Source organism: Artibeus jamaicensis, unplaced genomic scaffold, assembly GCF_021234435.1.
Source record: "Artibeus jamaicensis isolate MK-2021 breed Jamaican fruit bat unplaced genomic scaffold, CSHL_Jam_final contig_410, whole genome shotgun sequence".
Lineage (NCBI taxonomy): Eukaryota > Metazoa > Chordata > Mammalia > Chiroptera > Phyllostomidae > Artibeus > Artibeus jamaicensis.
In genome coordinates, this window is record NW_026521820.1 from 2,049,010 (window position 1) to 2,076,574 (window position 27,565).

The following is a 27,565-nucleotide window of genomic DNA, read 5'->3' on the forward strand; positions in this document are numbered from 1 at the left end:
AATCATCTGAATAGTTTTTGCAGAGAATGTTCAAGCTTAGAACAAAATTTGATGTAGATGTGTTGCTCTACTCACTCATTCATTTTGAATGTGTTGGTCATACAGTACACATGCTCACTCAATGGCATCTACCACACCCACTGACTAGTACAGTGAAGATATCATTGTTCACGCATATACATTCCAGTCCACTCTATTTGGCTGCCAGGTTACATTGATGTCGATGTCCCACAAGCCATTCTCACTATATTAACAGTTGCTGGACTTTTTCTGGACAAACCTTGTTAAGTTTAAATATTTCTTCCCACTTTGTCACTTGTCTTTTTCACTTTGTTCGCAGCATTTTCATCATGAAATTTAAAAAATATATAGTGGTATTTATCATAGATTTTACTTTATTTCTGGAATAGAATAATAGTTATAAAATTCTTAGCTTACAATCTCATAGACTTTAAACTTGTTCCATAGCTGCTTTACTTTTTATATTGCTGTTGAGAAGTTTGTTGCTAACCTCTTTTTTCTGATTGGAAACCTAAAATTTTTCATTATCTTCAAAGTCCAATGGTTTTACTAGAACATGACTCAGAGCTGACCATTTGGATCAATTTTCATGGACCAAAGCTTAATGATTAGCTCTACTATTGTTTTTCTTCTTAGAAACCTTTAAAAGATTTTATTTATTTATCTTTAGAGGGGAAGGGGAGAGGGAGAGAAATATCAATGTATGGTTGCCTCTCATGCGTCCCCTGCTGGGAACTGGCCTGCAACCCAGGCATGTGCCCTGACTAGAAATTGAACTGCGATCCTATGGTTCTCAGGCCTGCATTCAATTCACTGAGCTAAGGAACTCTTAATTTTACATATTGTATCACTTTGTCTCTTTTTACCTTTCTTCATTTAATTTTCATTCTTCTAGCTGTCTTCCTGTCTTTACTCAATGCCCTTTATATTCATTCAGTCAAATTTATTCTCCTTCAGGTACCTTGAATGTTAGCTTCATTTATTTTTAAATCCTCTCCCAAGGACATTTTTTTTTTCATTGCCATCAGACAGAGGAAGAAAGAGAGGGAGAGAGAAGGGAGGGTGGCAGAGGGGCAAGGAGAGGGAGAGGAGAGAAACACACATATATCAACTGGTTGCCTTCTCATATATCTGCAATCTGGGTACGTGACCTGACTGGGAACTGAAGCTGTGACCCCTGAGTCCATGAGATAGCACTCCAACTGTGTTATACTGGCCAGGGCAATGTTAGCTTCAATCTACAGAATGATTTTTTTCTTCATTTTATTTCCTGAGTTCAGTAATTAATTTTTCATATCTTCCTCTTTTTGTGCATTTTGGAGAAGCTCTGAATCTGTATTTGAGACTTCATTTCTGAAAATGTTTACTTAAGGATATTTAATTTGCACAGGAGTTTAATTGTGCAGTTTTCTTTAGCTCTGCAGTTGAATGTTTTGGTGAGACTTCATCAGCTGAAGTATTTTGACTCTCATTTTATGTTTCTTACTTACAGTAACTTTATATGGATATTGTCTACCATTTTTTGTTAATTCTATTTTAATTTTCCTAAACCAGACGACAATAATACATACGCAAAAGTGAGGGAGTTGGAAGAACTGGTAAACTTTTTTTTCTAATCCTCATTCAAGGATATGTTTGTTGATTTTTAGATAGAGAGGACAGAGAAGGAAGGGAAAGTGAAGGGAAAAAGAGGAAAGGGAAAAGAAACACAGATGTGAGAGACCCAACCAGGATGGAATCTGCAACCTACAGATGTGCCCTGACCCAGAATCAACATGCAAGCTTTTGGTATAGCAGACAACACTCCAACCAACTCAACCACCTGGCTAGGGCTTAGCACACTTTTTCGTTCAATAGTGCCTTCTATTGGTTAATAAAGTACACTTTTTAAAAATCAATGACTCCTATTTGGGGGGCCAGAAGGAGAACGTATGATATATTGTTTCACCAAGATCCTTAATTTCTACCACCTCTTCTCTTTACCATCAAGCTTCCAGGTAAATGGTGCCCCTTCCAAGTCATCTTTTCCCAGAAGCAATGCTTTTCTAAAACTGCCTCTTTGTTATATGCACTTTCAAGTCCTTTCCTTTTATTTACCAGCTCTCAAACTTTAGTATTTTCCTCCTTAGAGTGGAGTTTTCTTTTTCTACAGTTATTTCATATGCATTCTACTGACCCTATTTTCTGCTTACCTCTCCTCTGTTCTGAACATCTCAACCTCACTTACCACTTCAGCATGGGTTCCACAGCTTGGTGTGCCACATTTCAGTGTTTACTTCCCTACACACCCATAATTTTTTATTATGTTAGGCAAGGGTGGTGGGGTTTAATCTGCTCCCTTCATAGATCTGCATAATCTCTTAAAGGTGTGCGGAGAGATCTGCATTTAGACAGCTGTCATCATCCTACAGAAACTTGGAGTCAGATTTTTTTTTTTTACTTCTTATTTTCTAGTTTTATTGTACATAGCCAAAATGTTGACTTTTTAGTTTTTGGAACTGAAGTTTTCTTTGTGGTTTAAAATATAATAGATTTTTCCTTAAAAAAAAGATTTTATTTACTTTTAGAGTGGGGAAGGGAGAAAGGGAGAGAAACATCAGTGTGTGGTTGCCTCTTGCACGCCCCCTACTGGGAACCTGGCCCGGAACCTAGGCATGTGCCCTAGACTGGGAACCAAACTGGTGATCCTTTGGTTCACAGGGAGGCATTCAATCCACTGAGCCACACCAGCCAGGGCTATAGTAGATTTTTATAACTACTCCATGTGCACTTGAGGAAAATGTATTCTCTATTTGTGGATTTAGACTTTGATATGTTTATTTACTTTTTTCTTTGGTCCACTTAACATGACTTTTTTTTTAAAAAACCTGTGTCAAAATCCCCTATTGTTAGCAGGTTTCTATTTTCCCTTAAATCTTGTATAGTTTTTACTTTATCAAGGTTGTTGACTTGTCATTTGGTAAACAGAAATTTCAAAAATATCTTCATTGTGCATGTTGCCCTTAGTCTATAATCATCAACAATCTTAATGATTTTTTAACTAAATTCTCCCTTGTCAGATACCAAGATGATGAACTCTTCTTTTTAAAATTTTGCATGTATCTGGTATCTTCACGCTTCATTTTCAAGTTATTCTTTAACTCCTTTACTTACACATTTTACAGCTGATCTTTTCTACACAGCGATCATTAAGTTGAACCCATGTACATTTATTAATACAACTGCTCTTTGTGTTGTGATAATGTTTCATGTCATATTCATTTTTTGTCTGTGTATACACAAATCCCCGTGCAACACTATATGGTTGGTTTTATTCACTCTTTTTAGGAGAAGTTTCTTTTAGTATTTAGTTTTTGAGTACTCTATTCTTGAGGTTAATTCTTCAGCAATATCTTTATACATTATTGTTCACTGCCTTCCCCTCTTAAAATACAAGTTCCCTGCTTTCAGCAGTTTCTCTTCCCTTCCTTCTCCCACACCATCTAGTTTTAAACACTGGTATTATTTTTATTAGTATTTTATCTCAGATAGAAGTATGCATACTTCTATGTTTCAGCTTCCATCAGTCAGCTTCAAATGCTATCTTTACCTCACGGTTTTATTTTAGTTATTTTTCAAGTACACTTTTCTGTTTATTTCTCCCATACCAGCCCACCCCAACCCGTTCTCCCCACCTCGCTCCCAAATCCACCCCCCTTAGTTATTGTCCCTGTGTCGTTATGCTTGCTCCTCTAAATTCCTCCCATTTTTTCCCCTTAAATTCCCTCCCCTCTCCTCTCTGGTTGCTGTCCCCATGTTCTCTATTTCAGTGTTTTTGTTTTTATTTTGCTTGCTTGTTTCTTTTGTTGTTTAGCTTCCTGTTAAAGGTGAGATCATATGGTATTTGTCTTTCTACACATGGCTTATTTCACTCAGCATAATGCTTTCCAGTTCCATCCATGTTGTTGCAAAGGGTAGTAGCTCCTTCTTTCTCTCTGCTGCATGGAATTCCATTGTGTATATGTACCACAATTTTTTGATCCATTCATTTACTGATGGCCACCTAGGTTGATTTCAGCTCTTGGCTATTGTAAAATGTGCTGCTATGAACATTGTGGTGCATAGGTTCTTTGAAATTGATGTTTTGAGGTTCTTAGGATATAATCCTAGCAGTAGAATTGCTGGGTCAAAAGAAAGGTCGATTTTTATTTTTCTGAGAAAATTCCACACTGTTTTCCATAATGGTTGTACCAGTCTGCAATCCCACCAACAGTGAACTAAGGACCCCTTTTCCCCACAACCTCTCCAACATTTGTTGTGTGTTGCTTTGTTTATGATAGCCATCCTGACTGGTGAAAAGTGGTATCTCATTGTGGTTTTAATTTGCATCTCTCTGATAGCTAGTAATATTCAGCATCTCTTCATGTGTCTCTGGATTTTCTGTATGTCCTCCTTGGAGAAGTGTCTGTTCAAGTCCTTTTCCCATTATTTAATTGGGTTAGTTGTCTTCTTAGAATGGAATCGTGAAAGTTCTTTGTATATTTTCTTCCTGATCCAAGATTACACCCTTCTCTGAGGTGTCTGACAAATGTTTTCCCATACAGTTGGTTGTCTTTTTAATTTAATACTGTTTTCTTTAGCCATGCAGAAGCTTTTTATTTTGATGAGATCCCATTTGTTTATTCTTTCCTTTATATTCCTTGTTCTAGGGCACATATCCGTAAAAATGTTGCTGTGTGGAATATCCGAGATTTTCTTGCCAATATTCTCCTCTAGGACTTTAATGGTGTCATGGGTTATATTTAAGTCTTTTATCCACCTTGAATTTATTTTGGTGTATGGTGTAAGTTGGTGCTCAAGTTTCATTTTTTTGCACGTAGCTGTCCAGTTCTCCCAACACCATTTGCTGAAGAGGCTATCTTTACTCCATTTTATGTTACTGCCCTCTTTGTCAAATATTAATTGACTGTAGAGAGCTGGGTTTATTTCTGAATTCTCTTTTCTGTTCCATTGATCTACATGCCTGGTTTTATGCCAGTACCAGGCTGTTTTGATTACAGTGGCCTTGTAATACACTTGGGTATCAGGTATTGTGATCCCTCCTACTTTGTTTTTCTTTCTCAAAATTGCAGCTGCTATTTGGGGTCTTGTATGGTTCCATATAAATTTCTGAAGTGCTTGTTCTACGTCTGTGAAATATGCCATTGGTATTTTAATAGGTATTGCAATGAATCTGTAAATTACTTTGGGTACTATGGACATTTTCATGATGTTAATTCTTCCAATCCATGAACAAGGTATATGTTTCCATTTGTTTGTGTCTTCCATGATTTCTTTCTTCAGTGTAGTTTTCTGCATACAGGTCTTTTATCTCCTTGGTTAGATTATTCCCAGATATTTTATTTTTGTTTTTGCTATATCGAATGGGATTTTCTTCTTGATTTCTGCTTCTCATTCATTGTTGGTACACAAAAATGCTTTTGATTTCTGAGTACTGACTTTGTATCCCGCTGTTTTGCCAAATTCATTTATTAGGTTGAGCAGTTTTGGGGTAGTCTATAGAATTTTCCATGTACCCTATTATATCATCTACGAACAGTTACAGTTTTGTTTCCTCCTTTCCGATTTGAATGCCTATTTTTTTTCTCGTTTGATTGCTATGGCTAAAACTTCCAATACTATATTAAATATAAAGGGTGAAAGTGGATGTCCTTCTTTTCTTCCTGATCTTAGTGGAAAAGATTTTAGTTTTTGCCCATTCAGTATGATATTGGCTGTAGGTCTCTCATATATGGCCTTTATTATATTGAGTAATGATCCCTCTATTCCCACTTTCCTGAGTGTTTTTATCATAAATGTGTGTTGTACCTTATCAAAAGCTTTTTCTGCATCTATTGATATTATCATGTGGTTTTTGTCTTTGCTTTTGTTAATTTGATGTATTACATTTACTGATTTGTGAATACTGAACCATTCTTGCATCCCTGGGATGAATCCCACTTGGTCGTGGTGTATGATCTTTTTGATATATTGTTGGACGCAGTTTGCCAATATTTTGTTGAGGATTTTAGAGTCTACGTTCATCGGCGATATTGCCCTAAAGTTTTCTTTCTTTGTTGTGTCTCTATCTGGTTTTGGAATTAGGATGATGCTGGATTCATAAAAAGAATTTGGGAGCTCCCATCCTTCTGGATTTTTAGGAATAGTCTGTGAAGAATGGCAGTTAGCTCTTCCTTCAATGCTTTGTAGAATTCTCCTGTGAAACCATCTGGTCCAGGGCTTTTGTGTGATGGGAGTTTTTTGATTATTGCTTCAATTTCATCAGCTGTTATTGGTGTGTTTAGATTTTCCACTTTTTCATTGAGTTTTGGAACATTCTATTTTCCTAGAAATGTGTCCATTTCGCCTAGGTTTTCAAATTTCTTGGTGTACAGTTCTTCATAGTAATTTCTTACAATCCCTTGTATTTCTGTGATATCAGTTGTAATCTCTCCTCTTTCATTTCTGATTACATTTATTTGTGTCCTTTCACATCTTTTCTTGACGAGCCTACTTAAAGGCTTGTCTACTTTGTTTATCTTTTCAAAGAATGAAATCCTGGATTCATTGATCCTCAGAATTGTGCTTTTAGTATCTATGTTATTTAGTTCCACTCTGATCTTGGTTATTTCTTACCTTCTGCTTGCTCTGGACTGTCTTTGTTGTTGTTCCTCAAGTTGTTGCAGGCACAAGGTTAGGTTGTTTGTTTGAAATGTTTCTAACATTTCTTAGGTAGGCCTGTATTGCTATAAACTTCCCTCTCAGGACTACCTTGGCTGTGACCCACAAGTTTTGGGTTATTGCGAGTTCGTTTTCATTTGTTTCTAGAAAGGTTCTGATTTCTTCCCTAATTTCATTCTTGACCCATTCGTTCTTTAATAGCATACCATTCAGTCTCCATTTTTTTTCCTTCAGGGTTGGTTTCCATTTCATTCCCTTGTGGTCAGAGAAGATGCTTGGTATGATTTCAATTTTCTTGAATTTCTTGAGGCTTGTTTTCTGTCCTATCATGTGGTCTATCTTTGAAAATGTTCCATGTGCACTTGAAAAGAATGTGTATTTAGGTTCTTTGGGATGAAGGTCTCTCTATATATCAGTTAACTCTCTTTGATCTAGGACATTGTTCAATGCTGAAACATCTTTGTTGACATTTTGTTTGGAAGATCTATATATTTTGAATAGTGGGTTGTTGAAATCTTCTACTATAATTGTGTTGCTGTCAATATCTTTCTCGAAGTCCTCTAACATTTTCTTTATATATTTGGGTGCCCCTATGTTTGGTACATATATATTTACAATGTTAATGTCTTCTTCATGGATTCTTCCCTTGAGTATTATGAAGTGACCTTCTGGATCTCTCTTTATGGTCCTTTTTTTGAAGTCTATTGTGTCTGATATGAGAATTGGTACCCCAGCTTTGTTTTTCTTGTTCGTTTGCATGGAAAAGTTGTTTACAGCCTTTCACCTTTAGTCTGTGATGGTCTTTTGTCCTGAGGTGGGTCTCTTGTAGGCAGCATATGTGTGGGTCATCCTTTCTTATCCATTCAGCTATTCTGTGTCTTTTGAATGGACCATTTAATCCATTTACGTTAAAGGTTATTATGGATAGGTACTTATTCATTGCCATTTTTGTATCTGTGTTCCTCTCTGTCTCTCTCTTTTCCTTCCTTTCCTTAAAGGAGTCCTTTTAGCATCTCTTGCAGAGCTGGTTTGATGGAGGCATATTCTTTTAGACTCCCTTTCTCTTGGAAGCTCTTTATTTGTCCTTCTATCTTGATTGATAGCCTTGCTGGGTAAATTATCCTTGGTTGCAGGCCTCTGGTTCTCATTACTTGGAATATTTCTTGCCATTCTCTTCTTGCTTGAAGTGTTTCCATTGAGAAGTCAGTAGCTAACCTTATTGGGGCTCCCTTGTATGTTACTTCTTTTTTCTCCCTTGCTGCCTTTAAGATTGTCTCTTTGTCTTGGAATTTTGACATTTTAATGATGATGTGTCTTGAAGTGGGCCTCTTTGGGTTTCTCTTGATTGGGACTCTCTGTGATTCCTGGATTTGTGTCTTTTTCTCTCATCAAATTAGGGAAATTTTTTATCATTACTCTTTCAAATAGGTTTTCTATCCTCTGTTTTTCTTCTCCTTCTGACATTCCTATTATTCAGATATTATTATGTGTCATATTTTCTTGCATTTATCTTAATCCCTCTTTGTTCTTTCTGAGCCTCTTTTCCTATTCTTGCTCTCTCTCGGAGTTTTTTTGTATTTTGTCCTCCAACTTGCTGATCTGATCTGCTTCATCGATCCTGATTTTGGATCCTTCTACTGTGTTCTTCAGGTCCAAAATTATATTCTTCATTTCCTCTTGGCCCTTGTTGATCATTTCTATTTCCTTTTTCATGTTGATCTATAGTTTGCAGTGAGATAATTGTAGCTCCCCTGTAGTTTCTGGTAGCTCATTGTGAGCTCTTTGAACTTTGTAATAACCAGTGCTTTGAATTTACTATCTGATAGTTGATCAACCTCTATTTCATCTAACATTCTTTCTGAAGCTTCTGCTTTTCCTTTCATTTGGGGATTATTTCTTTGTCTTCCCATTGTTTGAGACTCTTCTTGTTAGTCTCTGCTTCTAAAATTGATCTGTTCTGACTCCCTGGGTTTATGGTGTGAACTCCTGTTGTATAATACCTGTGAATTTCAGTGGTGCAGACTCCTTCAGGTATCTTGATGTTCTCTGTTTCCACCTACTCCTTTTTTTATGTGTGTGTTATCAGTTGGAGGGGGAGACAAAATGGTTTATGACAGCAGAAGAGGATTTTATGATATTTACAGTCATAGGTGGTAGACAGGAGATAGGCAATATTTAGTCTATACATATATTAACCGTATTCTTCAACCCAACTTGCCACTTTTACAAAAGGATGAACAAAGATAAGCCTCTTGTTGGGGAGGGAAGGCTTGTGAGTTGGAACTAGAAAGCACTGAGGTTGCAGACGGTCAAATTTTGAGGTAAGGTGAGAGTAAGGAATAGTAAATAGGTATAGTGTGTAATCAAGAAGAGTTAATTACTCCAATAATAGAATTCAGGAACTTGTAAAGTGGTCTAAGATCTGGTAGATTTGTTGTGAAGTACTTACAGTTGTATAGAACAGCTCATATGACTGACTGTATGAGATCTGTCTGAATAGGGGGTGTAGACCTTCGGGTAGTGTGCTAAAGGAAAACAAAAGGCATGAAGTACAGAAATTAGAAATACATGGTGGAGGAAAGAAAAGAGAAAACCTGTCTGATAATACAATAAAACCAGCCAGGACTAAGAAGCCTACACAAAAGGAGGAGGAATAGAAAGATACTATTAGAATATAAAAGAAGTGAGAATGATGAAAAAAATAATAATACAGGTATGCAGCAACTTGTGGCTTCTCTGCTATAGCAAAGTAAACTTTGTTTCTCAGTCTCTATTGTTGAGATGCCCTCTCCTTGGGTCCCAATCTGGTCTTTTCACAGTTCCCAGTTGTTTGTGTGTCTTGTGGGTAAAAGAAAACAAAGCAACAAAAAAACAAAAGAAAAAAAACACACAAAAAAGCCAGGAGAAGGAAGGAGAAAGCAATAAGTTTTGGAAGAAGAGAAGAAGGCCTACAAAAGGAAAAGAAAGAACAGGATCAAAGTATTGAAAGATAAAGCAATAGTAAAATTAAAAATTTGTAAGGAATGCTAGGAAGATGGCGCTGATGCTAGCTCCTGTACTCATGGGTGAAAATCCTGGCAGATCTATAGAGAAACAGCACAATAAACCATCGGTTACCCAGCATTTATGAAATTAAAAGACCAGAGATTGTGACCAACGCTGAAATACCAGACGGCGGCAGAGTCAGCTACTGGAGCTGGGTCTCACGCGGCCCCTGTGCTGCCGCCAGAGCAACAGGCCTGGGCGCCGGGGAGTCAGGTACGGAAGCCGGACACTCCAAGCCCCTGTGACGGTCCTGAGAGACAGAGGAGTCAGGAACCGGAGCTGGGACATTCTCAGCCCTTGTGCTGATGCCACAGCTACCGAACTGGGCAACGGAACGGTCGGTTGCAGGAGCTGGGACACCAAAGGCCCCTGTGACGCCGCCATAGAGACAGGCCTGGGCCCTGAGGAGCCAGCTACGGGAGCCGGGACGTTCACAGATCCTCTGCCACTGCCATAGCGACGGGACTGGACGCCAGGGAGTCAAGTACGGAAGCCGGGATTCTCCAAACCCCTGTGACGCAGCAGAGGAGCCAGCTACGGGAGCCAGGAAGCTCTCAGATCCTGTGCTGCTGCCATAGGGACGGGCCTGGACGCCGGGGAGTCAGGTACGGAAGCTGGAACACTCCAAACCCCTGAGACAGCCCTGGGTGGCAGAGGAGCCCTCTACGAAAACTGGGACGTTCTCAGCCCCTGAGCTGCTGCCATAGCAATGGGACTGGACACTGGGGAACCAGGTACGAGAGTTGGGACATTCTAAGCCTCTGTGCCACTGCCACAGAGACAGGACTAGACTCCGGGGAGTCAGGTACGGAAACAGGGACACTCCAAACCCGTGACGGCCCTGGGCGGCAGAGAGAGCCAGATACGGGAGCCGGGACATTCCCAGCCTCTGTGCCGCTGCCGTAGTAAGGGGCCTGTGTGCTTGAGGAGGCGGCTACTAGAGCCGGGACATTCAGCAGTGGTAGGCGACCAACGCAGGGACCAGCGCGAGGACCAGCGTGAGTGTAGGTGGAGACGAAGAACATCAAGAAACGTCAAGGAGTCTGCACCACTGAACTTCACAAGGATCATACCACAGAAGTTTACACCATAAAACTAGGGTTTCAGAACAGATCAATTTTAGAAGCAGAGACTAACAAGAAGAGTCTCAAACAATGGGAAGATAAAGAAACAATCCCCAAATGAAAGAAAAAGCAGAAACTTCAGAAAAAATGTTAGATGAAATAGAGGTTGATCAACTATCAGGTAGTGAATTCAAAGCACTGGTTATTATGAAGTTCAAAGAGCTCACAGTGAACTACCAGAAACTACAGGGGAACTATAATGATCTCTCTGCAAACTACAGCAACATCAAAAAGGAAATGGAAACTATCAGCAAGAGACAAGAGGAAATGAAGAACACAATTTCCAAATTGAAGTACACAGTACAAAGTTTCGAAAGTAGGATAGATGAAGCGGAGGATAGGATTAGTGAGTTGGAGGACAAGGTAGAAAGCATCTCACAGAAAGAGCAAGAAAATGAAAAGAGGCTCAGAAAGAATGAAGAGGGATTAAGAGAAATGCAAGACAATATGAAACATAATAATATCCGAATAATAGGAATACCAGAAGGAGAACAAGAAGAACAAGGGATAGAAAACGTATTTGAACGAGTAATGAGAGAAAATTTTCCTAATTTGATAAGAGAAAAAGTCTCACAAATCCAGGAACCACAGAGAGTCCCAATCAAGAGGAACCCAAGGAGGCCCACTTCAAGACACATCATCATTAAAATGGCAAAATTCCAAGACAAAGAGAGAATCTTAAAGGCAGCAAGGGAGAAAAAAGAAATAACATACAAGGGAGCCCCAATAAGGTTAGCTACTGACTTCTCAATGGAAACACTTCAAGCAAGAAGGGAATGGCAAGAAATATTTCAAGTAATGAGAACCAGAGGCCTACAACCAAGGCTACTTTACCCAGCAAGGCTCTCAATCAAGATAGATGGCCAAATAAAGAGCTTTCAAGACAAAAGAAGTCTAAAAGAATATGCCTCCACCAAACCAGCTCTACAAGAAATACTAAAAGGACTGCTTTAAGGGAAGGAAGGATAAGAGGGAGACAGAAAGGAACACAGGTACAAAATGGCAATGAATAAGTACCTATCAATAATAACCTTAAATGTAAATGGATTAAATGCTCCAATCAAAAGACACAGAATAGCTCAATGGATAAGAAAGCATGACCCACACATATGCTGCCTACAAGAGACCCACCTTAGGACAAAAGAACATCACAGACTAAAAGTGAAAGGCTGGAAACAAGTTTTCCAAGCAAACGGACAAGAAAAAAAATCTGGGGTAGCAATTCTCATATCAGACAAAATAGACTTCAAAAAAGGGGCCATAAAGAGAGACCCAGAAGGTCACTTCATTATACTCAAGGGAAGAATCCACCAAGAAGACATTAACATTGTAAACATATATGCACCAAATATAGGGGCACCCAAATATATCAAGAAAATCTTAGAGGACTTCAAGAAAGATATTGACAGCAACACAATTACAGTAGGGGATTTTAACACCCCACTACCAAAAATGGACAGATCTTCCAAACAAATTATCAACAAAGATATTGTGGCATTAAACAACACCCTAGATGAAATGGACTTAACTGATATATATAGCGCCCTTCATCCCAAAGAAGCTAAATACACATTCTTTTTAAATGCACATGGAACATTTTCAAAGATAGACCACATGATAGGACACAAAACGAGCCTCAAGAAATTCAAGAAAATTGAAATCATACCAAGCATCTTCTCTGACCACAAGGGACTGAAATTAGAAACCGAAACCAAAGAAAAAAACCCAAAGCACCCAAAATCATGGAGACTGAATGGTATGCTATTAAACAACGAATGGAACCGTTTCTGGAAACAAATGAAAATGATCTCACAACAACCCAAAACTTATGGGACACAGCAAAGGCAGTCCTGAGGGGAAAGTTTATAGCAATACAGGCCTACCTAAAGAAAATAGAAACATTTCAAACAAACAACCTAACCGTACGCCTGCAAGAACTCGAGGAACAACAACATAGACAGCCCAGAGCAAGCAGAAGGAAGGAAATAACCAAGATTAGAGCAGAATTAAATGACATAGAAAATAAAAGCACAATTTTAAGGATCAATGAATCCAGGAGTTGGTTCTTTGAGAAGATAAACAAAATAGACAAGCCTTTAAGTAGGCTCATCAAGAAAAGAAGAGAGAGGACACAAATAAACACAATCAGAAATGAAAAAGGAGAGATTACAACTGATACCACAGAAATAGAAGGCATTGTAAGAAATTAGTATGAAGAACTGTATGCCAAGAAATTTGAAAACCTAGGGGAAATGGACACATTTATAGAAAAATACAATCTTCCAAAACTCAGTGAAAAAGCAGCAGAAAATCTAAATACACCAATAACAGCAAAAGAAATTGAAGCAGTAATCAAAAAACTCCCATCACACAAAAGCCCCGGACCAGATGGTTTCACAGGAGAATTCTACAAAGCATTTAAGGAAGAGCTAACCTCTATTCTCCACAGACTATTCGAAAAAATTCAGAAGAATGGAAAACTCCCAAATTCTTTTTATGAAGTCAGAATCATCTTATTTCCAAAACCAGATAGAGACACAACAAAGAAAGAAAACTTCAGGCCAATATCGCTGATGAACATAGACATTAAAATCCTCAACAAAATATTGGCAAATCGCATCCAACAATATATCAAAAAGATCATACACCATGATCAAGTGAGATTCATCCCAGGGATGCAAGGATGGTTCAATATTCGCAAATCAGTAAATGTAATACATCACATAAACAAAAGCAAAGACAAAAATCACATGATCATATCAATAGATGCGGAAAAAGCTTTCGATAAGGTACAACACCCATTTAAGAAAAAAACACTCAGCAAAGTGGGAATACAGGGAGAATTTCTCAAAATAATAAAGGCCATATATGAGAGACTTACAGCCAATATCATACTCAATGGGAAAAAACTAAAAGCTTTTCCACTAAGATCAGGAACAAGACAAGGTTGTCCACTTTCACCACTTCTATTCAATATAGTATTGGAAGTTTTAGCCACAGCGATCAGGCAAGAAAAGGAAATAAAAGGCATCCAAATAGGAAAGGAGGAAGCAAAACTGTCACTGTTTGGAGATGAGATGATAGTGTACACGGAAAATCCTATAGACTCTACCCAAAAACTGCTCAAAGTAATTAATGAATTTGGCAAAACAGCAGGATACAAAGTCAATATCCAGAAATCAAAGGCATTTTTGTATACAAACAATGAATCAGCAGAAGCAGAAATCAAGGAAAAAATCCCATTCGATATAGCAAAAAGAAAAATAAAATATCTGGGAATAACCTAACCAAGGAGGTAAAAGACCTGTATGCAGAAAACTACACAGCACTGAAGAAAGAAATCAGGGAAGACACAAACAAATGGAAACATATACCTTGTTCATGGATTGGAAGAATTAACATCATCAAAATGTCCATACTACCCAAAGCAATATACAGATTCCATGCAATACCCATTAAAGTACCAATGGCATATTTCACAGACATAGAACAAACACTTCGAAAATTTATATGGAACCATAAACGAGCCCAAATAGCAGCTGCTCTTTTGACAAAGAAGAACAAAGTAGGGGGGATCACAATACCTGATATCAAACTGTATTACAAGGCCACTGTAATCAAAACAGCCTGGTACTGGCATAAAAACAGGCACATAGACCAATGGAACAGAATAGAGAGCCCAGAAATCAGCCCAAGTCTCTACAGTCAATTAATATTCGACAAAGGGGGCAGTAACATAAAATGGAGTAAAGGTAGACTCTTCAACAAATGGTGTTGGGAGAACTGGACAGCTACATGCAAAAAAATGAAACTTGAGCACAGACTTACACCATACACCAAAATAAATTCAAGGTGGATAAAAGACTTAAATGTAAGTTGTGACACCATGAAAGTCCTAGAGGAGAACATTGGCAAGAAAATCTCAGATATTTCATGCAGCAACTTCTTTAGGGATATGTCCCCTAGAGCAAGGAATGTAAAGGAAAGAATAAACAAATGGGATCTCATCAAAATAAAAAGCTTCTGCATGGCTAAAGAAAACAGTATTAAATTAGCAAGACAACCAACTGTATGGGAAAACATATTTGCCAATGATACCTCAGACAAAGGTTTAATCTCCAAAATATACAAAGAACCTACACGACTCCACTCTAAGAAGACACCCAACCCAATTAAAAAATGGGAAAAGGACTTGAACAAACACTTCTCCAAGGAGGACATGCAAAACATTCAGAGTCACATGAAGAGATGCTCAATATCATTAGCTATCAGAGAGATGCAAATTAAAACCACAATGAGATACCACTTTACACCAGTCAGAATGGCTGTCATAAACAAAGCAACAAACAACAAATGTTGGAGAGGTTGTGGGGAAAAGGGGTCCTTAATTCACTGTTGGTGGGATTGCAGACTGGTACAACCATTATGGAAAATAGTATGGAATTTTCTCAGAAAAATAAAAATCGACCTGCCTTTTGACCCAGCAATTCCACTGCTGGGATTATATCCTAAGAATCCTAAAACATCAATATCAAAGAACCTATGCACCCCAATATTCAATAGCAGCACAATTTACAATAGCCAAGAGTTGGAAGCAACCTAGGTGCCCATCAGTAAATGAATGGATCCAAAAATTGTGGTACATATACACAATGGAATTCTATGCTGCAGAGAGAAAGAAGGAGCTACTACCTTTTGGAACAACATGGATGGAACTGGAAAGCATTATGCTGAGTGAAATAGGCCAGGTGCTGAAAGACAAATACCATATGATCTCACCTTTAACAGGAAGCTAAACAACAAAGCAAACAAGCAAGCAGAAAAACAAACAAACAAACAAACAAACAAAGACACTGAAATAGAGAACAAGGGGATAGTGACCAGAGGGGACAAGGAAGGGAAGTTAAGGGGAAAAAGGGGGAGGGATTTGGAGGAACAAATAGGAAGGACACAGGGACGAGAACTAAGGGGGGTGGAAATGGGAGGGAGGTGGGGAGCAAGGGGCAGGGGAGGCTGGGATGGGAAAAATAGACAAAAAACTGTACTTGAAAAATAACTAAATAAAAAAAAATTGTAAGATTACTAATAAAAAAAAACCCAAAATCCCCAAACAACCCTCCCCCCCAAAACAAAACAAAAAAAAGTCCTCTTGTTCATTTTAAACTGTCCAATCCAGTTTTTCTGGTTGCAGCAGGACCTCTCTGTGGCGGGGGTTGTCAGCGCGCACCAGCCAGGCTAGGAGACTGGGATGTGGGTGCCAGTGTACCGGCCAGGCTGCCTGGGCCCCTTGGTCTCTGGCTCAGTATTTCCTCTCTGCCAGGCTGTGCGGGACACAAGCCAAGCCGTCCCAGGAGAACACCTCATTCCACTTTCAAAAAAAAACCCAAAAAATAAAAAAAAACCTCTCCCAACAGCCTGCCTCTCAGCCCAGCCCAATCCCCAGCCAGACCGGTGACAACAATGCATCTTTGGATTCTCCTGGGCTGATGACCACCCAGTGCAAAGACGGACATGGCCCTTTATTCTTGTTTATCTCTGTGTAAACTCAAGCAAACATGCCTCTGCCTGGCGCTGCCCAAATGGGGAGAGAGAAAGCTGCTCACCCGTGCTGGTTACCTACCACCACTGAGTGTCCTGGCTCCTATAGATGATGACTCCGGCATCCAGGCCCCCCCCTACCCCCGCGAGGGCGGTAGCACCAGAGTGCCCAGCCCCAGGCACTGGCCCCGCGATGGCTCCTGTCTCCACTCAACTCCCAGATAGTCACTGACCTGCCACTGACTGGACCCTAAGCATCCGTCACAATCCCTGCTCTCCCAATTTCATAAATGCTGTGGATCTGTTAGTTGATTGCGCTATTTCTCAGTAGCTCAGTCAGGGTTTTCACCTACTTGTATGGGAGCTGGAATCCGCTCCGTTCTACTCCGTTACCATCTTCCTCTCCATCACATCCCTCACAGTTAATTCTTAAGAGACAAATACCACTTTATTCTACTTTTCATTTATTTACAAATACCACTTTATTCTACTTTTCATTTATTTGCCCTCCCCTCCTGTTTCTTATAGGTTATATCATTTCTATATTGTCAACTATATAACATCTACCTACCTTCTACATCATTATTTCTATCTTTTAAACTTAGTGCTACAAAAAATGTATTTAATGATCACCACTTGACCTAATGTTGAAGATCTTTAAATCATTTCTTGATTGTCTGAAATTGTTCCCTGGTATACTCTTCAGGAAGAATTCATTGGGAAGGATTCATAGAAACAATTCCTTGAGTTGTTCTTGGGGTTAATTCTACAGTAACATCTTTATATAATACTGTTCATCTCCTTCCCTTCTTAAGATACAACTAGTAATTTAGTTGTTTCATGTTTACAAATGTTTGTTGAATCTTGAATTCCTTTAAAAAAAAAACAAAAACCACTCACCTGAAGATATGTTTATTGATTTTAAGATAGAGAGGAAAGGGTAGGGGGAGAGACAGACAGACATCGATTGGTTGCCTTAGTATGTGCCCCAACTGGGGATCAAACCCACAACCTAGGTATGTGTCCTGACCGGGGAGTTGAACCTACAATCCTTTGGTATTAGGAGTGATATGCCAATGAACTAAACCACCTGGCCAGGGTAATGTCCTAAAATCTTGAAAGATAGTTGGTAAATAGGAAATATTTTGTCAACATTTGAAAAATGTTGCTGCCAAAAATATAATCACATCTGTTTCTTTCCCAGTTGAGTTGGTTTTTTACCATGAATGCAAAAAAGATGGTTTTGTGTGTTTCTAAATTTTTAAAATCCAACAACTGTATAACACATCTCAACATTAACTGTTCTGCATTGAATTCCCCAGATTCAAAGTGTGTCTTTCAACATATAGAGATTTAAATTCTTTAATTTCAAGTATTCTTAAATTCTAAAAGCTGTTGTTTCTATTACTCTGGTTTACATTTTTTTATTGTACTTAACATATAATTTGTCCTCTTAAATATATTTAAGTATACAACCCAGTAGCATGAAGTATATTCACAATGTTATGTAAATATCACTACTGTGATTTTACATTTGGGGAACTCCTAACACATATACTTTGGCTCTTTGCCTGTCCTGTCACTTTTTCCTTACTCCTTAAAAATTTTTTTCTTCAATTTTCTTTTCTATTCTCCATTTCTCTTATTGTGCTCTCTACAATGTGTATTCACTCCTGCTTTCTAATTTCCTTTTTCCTAATTCTTTCTTGCGTTGTTATCTGTCATTGCACATCCTTCTATGGTTTAGTCATTTATGAGGTCTAATTTCTGATTTGTGTGGTTCCTCAAAGGTTTCATCATATTGTGAAACAGATCACCACCATCTGTTTTATCACCACTTTTGGTGTGTTTTCATTATATGAGGGCTTGTTTTTAAGTGTTTTTTTATAATTAATATATAGTTATATCACAGTCCCTTTTCCCACATATTTGTATTATCCTGGATTAAGAGGTTCACCCCTGTTATTTATGGATATACTTCTGTTTTAAAAATCCATCCCTGGGACTTCCGCCAAGATGGAGGCATAGGTGGAAACACTCTGCCTTCTCTCACAACCAAGTTTAAAAACAACAAAGTTTTAGCAACAAAAACACACCCAAACCACAGCAAATTGAAACACACGGAAGTCTAACAACAACAAACCCTTCAGCCAAACTGGTAAGAGGGGCAGAGCCAGCAGCAGAGCTGGGTCAGGCAGGAAAGATCTACTGGACTGACCCGAGCGCAACCTAGGTGGGCAGGCAGTGGGCAGATCCCAGGTGTGGAGTAGCAGTGGGCAGTCACACATTCGCTCGCAGATAACTGGAGAAGTGTGCAGTGAGACTGAGACAGACTGCGCAGGCCCCAGGGGCGGGAAGCGGCAGAGGGGACCGCCATTGTCCCTCTCTGACCCTGCCCCCACATACAGCATCACAAACCAGCAACCTGGGTAGCCCTGCCCTGGTGAACACCTAAGGCTCTGCTCCTCACACCTAACAGGCGCAAACAGAGCAAAACATTATGGCTCAAGAACAGCTCAAAGCCCCAGAGCCAGTAACTCTAAGCGACCAAGAAATTGCCAGCCTATCAGATGCACAGTTCAAAACACTGGTGATCAGGATGCTCACAGAACTGGTTGATTTTAGTCACAAAGTAGAGGAACATATGAAGGCTAAACTAATTAAAATGAAGGGAATGCATAGGAAACCAATAGTAATGGAAAGGAAACTGGGACTCGAATCAAGGGAGTGAACCAGGAGGAAGGAAAAAATGACCAAACAGAAAAGAATGAAGAAACAAGAATTCAAAAAAATGAGGAGAGACTTAGGAACCTCCAGGACACCTTTAAACATTCCAACATCCGAATTATAGGAGTACCAGAAGGGGAAGAGGAACTGCAACAACTGGAAAACTTATCCGAACAAATAATAAAGGAGAAGTTCCCCAATCTGGCAAAGGAAACATTATTCCAGGAAGTCCAGGTAGCTCAGAGATTCCCAAAGAAGTTGGACCCAAGAAGGAACACACCAAGGCACTTCATAATTACATTAGCTAAGATTAAAATGAAGAAGAGAATTCTAGAAGCAGCAAGAGATAAGAGGACAGTCACCTACAAAGGAGTTCCCATCAGACTGTCACCTGAGTTCTCAAAAGAGACCTTACAGGCAAGAGGGGGCTGGAAACAAGTATTCCAAGTCATGAAATGCAAGGACCTACATCCAAGATTGCTCTATCCGGCAAAGCTTTCATTTAGAATGGAAGAACAGATAAAGTGCTTCTCAGATAAGGTCAAGTTAAAGGAATTCATCATCACCAAGGTCTTAGTATATGAAATGTTAAAGGGAATTAACTAAGAAAGAGAAGATAAAAAAGATGAACAGTGAGAGGACAGCAACTCACAGTTATTAACAACCACACCTAAAACAAAAGCAAACTAAGCAAACAACTGGAACAGGAACAGAACCACAGAAATGGAGATCACCTGGAGGGTTATCAACAGGGAAGTGGGAGAAGAAGGAAGGGGTAAAAGGTACAGAGAATAAGTAGCATAGACAGTGGGGAGAAAGTAGATGGGGAGGGCAAGAGTAGTGTGGGAAATGTAGAAGCTAAAGAACTTATGACACGAGGACACGATCTAAATCAGTCTAATGGACACAGATCTATCTAATCAGTGATCTAAAGAGTAGTGGGGGGAGGGGTATGCAGGGTGAAGGGGAATGAAGGGCAGGAATGGGACAACTGTAATGGCATAATCAATAAAATATACTTTTAAAAAATCCATCCCTCAGTTGAAAAACAACTGGAATGCTTCCTGGTTTTGGTGATTATAAGTACAACTGCTATAAATATTTGCAGAGAAGTAATTATAGGTTTTTATTTCATGTTTCATGAGAAAAGAATGTTATTACAGAAACACTAATTGAAATCCTAATGCCACTACAACTCTCATATAATGCCTAAATTTTTTAAACAAAACTGATAAAGCCAAGTGCTGACAAGAAAGGGAAGCTAATGGTGCTCTCATATTTTGCTGGTAAAATTCACCCTAGGAATGGTATTGCTATGTCATATAAGGGTATGCTTGATTTTATAAGAAATTATCAAACCATCTTCCAACTGGCTGTAGCATTTGAATTCCCACCAGCAAGACCTGAATCCCATTTCTTTGCATCCTTGTCACTTAGTATTTTTTGTTATTTTTGACTATTCAAAGTGACAGTGTAGTGGTATCTGTGATTTTAATTTATTTTTATTCAATGATTATTCTATACTTTTCTCATTTAACACAAAATGGTGTCCATTCTCCCATGTCATTAACTAGCCTACATCATGACACTCCCTTTGAAAAACATTCCTCTCCAAAAGTTGAAATATAGTCTGTCATGAAATGTAGCCTATCATGGGTTTGCCCATGGGGTATTTTTTATTTCCAATTTTTCACAAGTATGAGATTGCACAGATCATAAAGCTTTAACTCCAACTCCATCTCCATAGAAGTTTCCTAGAAAGGATCAAAGGGTACATATATTTTTTGTCTCTTGATGTACAACACATTGCTTTGTTCAAATATTTACTTCTTTATTTGCAATTTAATTATTTTTCATGAAAGCCATTTTTTTTCTTTTTTTGTGATGCAAAGTTCATGTCCTTTGCTCATTTTCTATCAGGGTACTGACATTTTTATGTTAATTTTTAAGAGATAAATACACTCCCTAAAGGCAGAACACACGTTACATACAAAGATAGGTTTACCTCTGAACTTCCTTCTCAATTGTTTTCTGTTTGAAATCAAATGAGCAAACATACCCAAGGATCAACTGAGTGCAAATGTGTTCACCAGACTAAAGGAGTTTTGCCTTCCAAGGAGTTGTTACTCACAATGTAACATAAAATGTGTATAAATGAAGAATTTGGGTATAGGGCAAAAGGATATTGTGGTTGAATAAAACCTGTCTATACTTCAAGAAGAAGCTGAGCTAGGTATCAATTACTTTCAAAAGAAAGTAATTTGAGGCAGTAGGAACCATTTTTACAGAAAGGGAAAGTACAAAGTAGTCTCTAGGTCTGCAAGTAATAATATAGTCCACAAGCATAGTATCTGGGAGTCACAAGCTATCAACCTTACTCCTTCCAAATACAAGTACAAAAACCAACAGAACCATCAAAAGGTCATGAAATCAAATTGTTACTTAAAACACACTTTATACAAATTGATAGAGAATAAAGCCCTATTCCTATTACCACTTATAAATATTCTGTGTGCCTGACTATAGTCCATTTTAACCTTTTACGTAAGCATGTGAGACACTGGCGGCAAGTGAAGGAGCAATGTTAGTCCGTAAGATGGAGCTGAATGACAATGGTAGAGTAACAGGTTAGAGGGAGTTTGGGGTTCCTGACAACTTTCTATAGCAAAGCCACCTCATCAATTCAAACGTTTACAAAGGGAAAAAAAATAAACTTTTATTTTTAAAAAAAGTTTCTTAAGTCGCAGCAGCCAAACCTGTATCTTAATACAAATTCCAAGTTGAGGAGTGCCGGCTTTGTCAATAATACAATGTGTGGTGTAAATATCTTCATGAAAAAGGAAAAGGTCTAAATTAGGGCAGTAGTGATAAGAATATAAATCTGAAAAGAAAAACTATTTTGGAGGTTGAACCAATAGATAATATAGTTGGGCAAAAAGGGAGTGGTAAGATTTCAAGTTACTTAAAATAAGAAACATAAAAGAGGAAGAACTATACACAAATTGAGTTGATTTAACTGTCCAAATGCTCTGAGTAATGTGTTAAGCACTTGAGAGAGAACTTAACAGTCCTGAGGAGCATGGCTCAGTTGCCTGGGTGTCACAAAAGTAAAAGGAGGGAATTTCAGGGGAAAAGGGGAAGAGTTTGCAGGAACAAGTATAAAGGACACATGGATAATAACAGGGGGGTATGGAATGGCAGGGAGGTGGGGAGTGCTTGGGGGGTGGGCTGGGATGGGGGTAAAAGGAAGAAAACTGTACCTGAACAACAATTAAAATAAAAAAATAAAAATTTTTTTTAAAGTAAAAGGTATCTCCCTAGGTGGTGTAGCTCAATGGATTGAGTACGGGCCTATGAACCAAAGGGTCACCAGTTCAATTCCCAGTCAGGGCACATGCTTGGGTTGCAGGCTGGGTGTGTGTGTGTGTGTGTGTGTGTGTGTGTGCACGTGCACCATGTGAGGCAACCACACACTGATGTTTCTCTTCCTCTCTTTCTCCTTCCTTTCCTTTCTCTCTAAAAATATATCAAACTCTAAAAATCTTCAAGAAAAAAAATAGGGCTCAAAGCGAAAGGTCGCTGGTTCAATTTCTGGTCAGGGCACAAGACTGGGTTGCAGGTTCATCCTCGTTTGGGATGAGTACAAGAGAAAATGATCCATGTTTCTGTCACGTATGGATGCTTCTCTCCTTCCCACTAAAGAAAACAACAAATGAGATCACAAAGGGAGAAGTAAAAGTAACAGCATAGTGTCTCTATTCCTCCATTAAAAAAAAGCCAAATATATAATACTTCAAACGTTTCTCCTTTAAGTGAAATAATCTGAATGTCCTACATGTTTATCTCACAAGCATTTTTAGCAGTTAATGGACATCCTTATGATTCGGGAGTTCAATCTCATTGATTAGTTGAATAGCACAAAGTACAGTGGTCATTTTCATGTTTGCATAGTATCAAGTTGTTTTAAATTTTTAGTCACATTGTTTAATTTGTCCTCATAATAGACCATGCTGGTTAAAAACCAGAAAAATCATGGCAAAATGCACTAAATTATTGAGAAATAGAAAAACATTTCTGAAAGGTAATCTTGAAATTTTCCCACAAAGTGACATTTTATTTATATGATCAGAACTCTTCCAAAGCATAGCAAGGTATTTCTAGATTTTGAAAATAACTTTTGAGAGAATGACTATTATTTGCAACTTGGCTTTTGAGTTACTGAAGCAGGAAGGAAACCTCATCATATTTTAAATGTAGTTCTTAATAAAAAAAAGTGTTAGGTAAGATACATAGTAAACCAAGGCAAGGAGTATAAGGGAGACATGTTTCACCCATTAATTAACTCAGTAGTCCTGAGTTAATAAGATTGCCAGGTGTTCTAACCTCACAAGAAAAACCATGATAGCACAGGAGAGGAGCCCTTGAAGTTCTGTATCTTTTCCACTATCTAGGAAATAAAGCCTTGAAACTGTGTATTAATCTCAAGGTCTAGAAAGGGGAGGAGGTAGGGAAACCTAGCAGCTGGCTACAAGCATAAACCTCCTAAAATCCCAAGAGTTGGTGTACTCAGACTAGTTGAGTGCCTGCCTGCAGCTTCATGCTCATCTGTAAACTTACAATTTTATTTCCACTAAATGTGGGGCTCTCAGACCAGCTGGGTGCCCCTTGCCAGCTTCCTGCTCAAGTGCACTCTATAAATAAACTACTCTCTCATTTCCACCATACCTGTTGTCTCTCACCTGAATTCTTACCTTGCAAGCAAGACAAGAACCTAGGAGCAGAAACCTTGTAACTCAGGTTCCCCAGGTAACAAAAGTACTCTAAAATTTTTGCTCATAAAATCATTCAGATTATTAAAGTACCAAATGTAAGAACTCCAAACAGGTCCTGAGAGCAATTTTTAAAAATTGTTAATGCTAATTTAGATAAATTTTAATCTATATTCTGTCACAAAACACCACATTCATTTAAAAGGTGTTATCAAAATATTTTATAATTACACAGCATACATCATTTGATAATGGGAAAACCTAAACTTGTATATGACTGCAATGAAAAGTAATCTCTAACATGAGTTAACTCATTTTTACTGGGTCACTTAACATTGTTCATGCAAATGTGATATTTTAAAATTTTTCAAAGAATCTTCAGATTATATTGTTAAGTTTACAGAACTGTATTCCTGAAAGAAAAATTTGAGGATACCTGCCTTTCTAAAATTACTTCTCTGTTTAAAATTACAGAATATACTTACGCAATATAGTAAATTTAAAGTTGAAGTCTTTTTAAGTTGGTAAGAAACTAGAAAAGCAATAAATTTTCTTTAGCAAAAGAGATGTAAGACTGATAATTTTGGTATTCATTTACTGAGAATGTATACTTTCAAGAAAAAATGGCAAATAGAACATTATCACTTAGGGCTTATCTTCAATATTTAAATTTCTCTGTAGTACAGAAACAGACCTTAGAAAAAGGATATGAACATATCCTTAATATTATTTTCTATGTATAAATTGGAAGCAACAAATACAGTTCAAACAAACTAAAAGTCGAATCTTCCAGAAAATATGCATTTCTTAGCCACTGATTTCTAACATGTACTTTAGCCATCAATTAAACACCACTTTAACACTAATTTAATGATATCTGAGGCCCCCACCAAGGAGCTCAATTGGTTTGAGCACTGTCGTCAATATGCCAAGGTTGTGGGTTCAGTCCCAGGTCAGGGCACACACAAAAATCAACCAATGAATGCACAAATAACTGGAACAACAAATAGATGTTTCTCTTTCTCTCATCCCCCCACCCTCGCCTCACAAATCAATTTTTTAAGCAAAGAATCAACCAATGAATGCATGAATAGGTAGAAAAATCAATGTTCTCTCTCATTAAAATAAAAATAAATGATAGTTGAACTCTTGCAACGTATGTTTTATAACATTCATGATTTTTTTTTAAATTAAAAGAAAATATCATTAATCATTATTTTACTGTTTTCTTTGGAATTCCTACAACAAAATAGTGTTGACTCTGCTGGAACATCAGTTAACCGTGAATAATTGAAAACTAAATTCAAGGCAACAAGATGAATGTATTTGCTTTCTTCTCATACATGTCAAACTGCTAAAGATAATCTCTCACACACAGTCTTTTATCCGGTAGGTTTTCTGATTCGATACAAATTTCCCCCTTAAATGAAAAACAACTCGTGCTTTCTACGTTGATTTAAAAAAAAAAAAAGAAGGAAAAAGAACTTCTTGCGTCCTTCTCTCCAACTCATATAGAACTCAGCAGTTCAGATGGACAGTGACCAGAGGGGAGAGGGGAAGGAATTTCAGAAGAAAAGGAGAAGGATTTACAGGAACTAGTACAAAGGACACGTGGGCAACAACTAAGGGCGGGTGGTAATGGGAGGGAGGTGGGGAGCACTGGGGGGGAGGCTGGGATGGGAGTAAAAGACAGAAAACTGTACTTGAACAATTAAATAAAAATTAAAAAAATTAAAAAGATGCTTTGCTCACAAAAACCTCCCCAGGCCCATAGGAAGCGACCAAGCATGCCAAGGCAGAACCAGAGATTTCTAAATCTCCTACAGATCGCAACTAGGGAAACCAAGATTTAACACAATTGCTCCTTCACTTCTGTTTCTTACAAAGACCAACATTTTCCAGCTTAAAAAAAAACTGCAAAAAAATATATGAATAAAAAAGATCACTGCAGGAATGTTGACTGCACACTGGTGAAAAAAAACTGCTGAAATGCGGACCCTAACGCCCACTGCTACCAAATGATGGCCTTAGTCAAGGCATAACTGTACACAAGGGCAAACACTTCGGGAGCTGCTCCCTCGCCAGCAGCTGAAAATGAAGACGTCTCTTTCGAACCAGAGCATAATGGTGTGGCATTCCCTCTCCCCCTTTCATTAATTACCAGCCTTCTCCCTTTCTGAACAGTCCTTCAGCCAACCTCTTGTCTCAGTAAAAGTTACGGTCAGAGTCTTAATGAGGCAAGGATTATTTGAATGGCTCTATGGAATTCAAGAAATCGATTTTAAGGCATTATATCCCGCCTCCAAGCCTTCAAAATGACGAACAAACCAAAGCCACCAACACCATTCACAGCTATCTCCACCCAGGGGTGAGAATTAGGGCAAGAAGACCTTTCCCTTTCAGGGAAGTGAAACTCAGCGATCAGTTCGTCCAGCCAGACTGGCCCCCAGCCCGCACAGGTCCCCCAGGACCCCTCTACACCTTGAGCGGATTAGCTTTAAACGCACAGAAGCCCAGTTTCAGCCACACACAAAATGGCAGACAAACACCTACCGGTCGGAACAGCTGCGCCACTAACAGCAAAGCCAGCCTCTTGAGTGAGGATATCCTCATTGGCCCAGAGAGAGCGCGAGACAGCTCGAGAGCTGCTGTCAGCAAATTGGACGGCGGCGCGCTTCGCCACCGCTTTGTAGCCGAAGGTATGCGCTAGGAGGTCTGAGGCGTGACCCCTGGGTTTACAACCAATGGGCACCCGGCCAGGCGGTGTCCGAGTCCTCTCAGTTAGGGTTCGCGTTTGAGAGGCCAGGGTGTTACGGATTGGGCGGTCTTCCCTCCGCAGAGGTTAAATCTAGTAAATGGGGGAGTGCTTACTGGCCAGGGGTTATTCCGGACCATAGGATCCTTCGAAAAATATCCTGACCTGGTAGTCAACTCAACCTCACTAACAAAGAGGGTGGGGCGCAGTCTTCATTCAGCATTGGCTGGCGACCAGGAAAACTCAGCGAAGCTGGTGTAACTGAGGTACGGCCCTGGGTAGCCCTCAGACGGGTCCTTCGACCCAGGACCTGGGTATGTGGGGTAAGGTTGCCCTTGCAACCTCCTTCCTTTCACCCATGTGCAGATCCCGGCTGGAGAAGGGACTGCGGGAGCACGGCATTCTCAACCCCCACTTCAGCCTCCCTCTTGCGGTATATATATTAATGTGAGGTGATTACTGAGCAACTGGGAAACAGGCTGTAAAAGGGGCCTGCAGGAAGTGGACTGCAGTATAAAATCAAGAAGCAAAACTTGAAGGTTTAACCACTGATCCATTTCACAGGTAAGGCTACACGAGACCTAATCATTTATCCAAGATCACGGAGTTGAGTTCAGATCCCAGGAGCATCTGACTTATTCGTCACAACCCCGTAAGTAGTTTTCCAGTGAGTAATAAAATAAGGAAACAGTATGTAATTAACTGTGCTCTTCCGCATGTAGAAACCTGCAGTTTGTTCTGTATGTATTAATAAGACTAAGAAAATATATAACTGACGATAGAATGGAATAAAAGAACATGGGCTCTGCAACCGTAGTGCCTAGTTCTTTATGTTTTGTTTCTGGCACTTTCACTAGAAAAGCAGCATGCTAATGTGTCTAATTGTT

General features: G+C 38.9%; 2 protein-coding genes across 17 annotated transcripts in view; one reads left to right on the plus strand and one right to left on the minus strand.

Moving 5' to 3' along the window:
• Positions 1-26,585, minus strand: part of CAB39L (calcium binding protein 39 like) — a 155,039-nt gene extending 128,454 nt beyond the window's left edge. For 3 of the 4 annotated variants that reach the window (XM_037154577.2, XM_037154576.2, XM_037154572.2), the window contains exon 1: positions 26,477-26,585. The gene's annotated coding sequence lies outside the window, so the exon portion shown is untranslated. Of the gene's footprint in view, positions 1-9,169; positions 9,246-26,476 lie in introns of all 4 variants that reach the window. The other variant, XM_053665374.1, reaches the window with a different exon arrangement.
• Positions 26,548-27,565, plus strand: part of SETDB2 (SET domain bifurcated histone lysine methyltransferase 2) — a 62,455-nt gene continuing 61,437 nt past the window's right edge. For 10 of the 13 annotated variants that reach the window (XM_053665359.1, XM_053665358.1, XM_053665364.1 and 7 more), the window contains exons 1-2: positions 26,629-26,944; positions 27,243-27,330. The gene's annotated coding sequence lies outside the window, so the exon portion shown is untranslated. The other 3 variants (XM_053665361.1, XM_053665360.1, XM_053665362.1) reach the window with 3 other exon arrangements.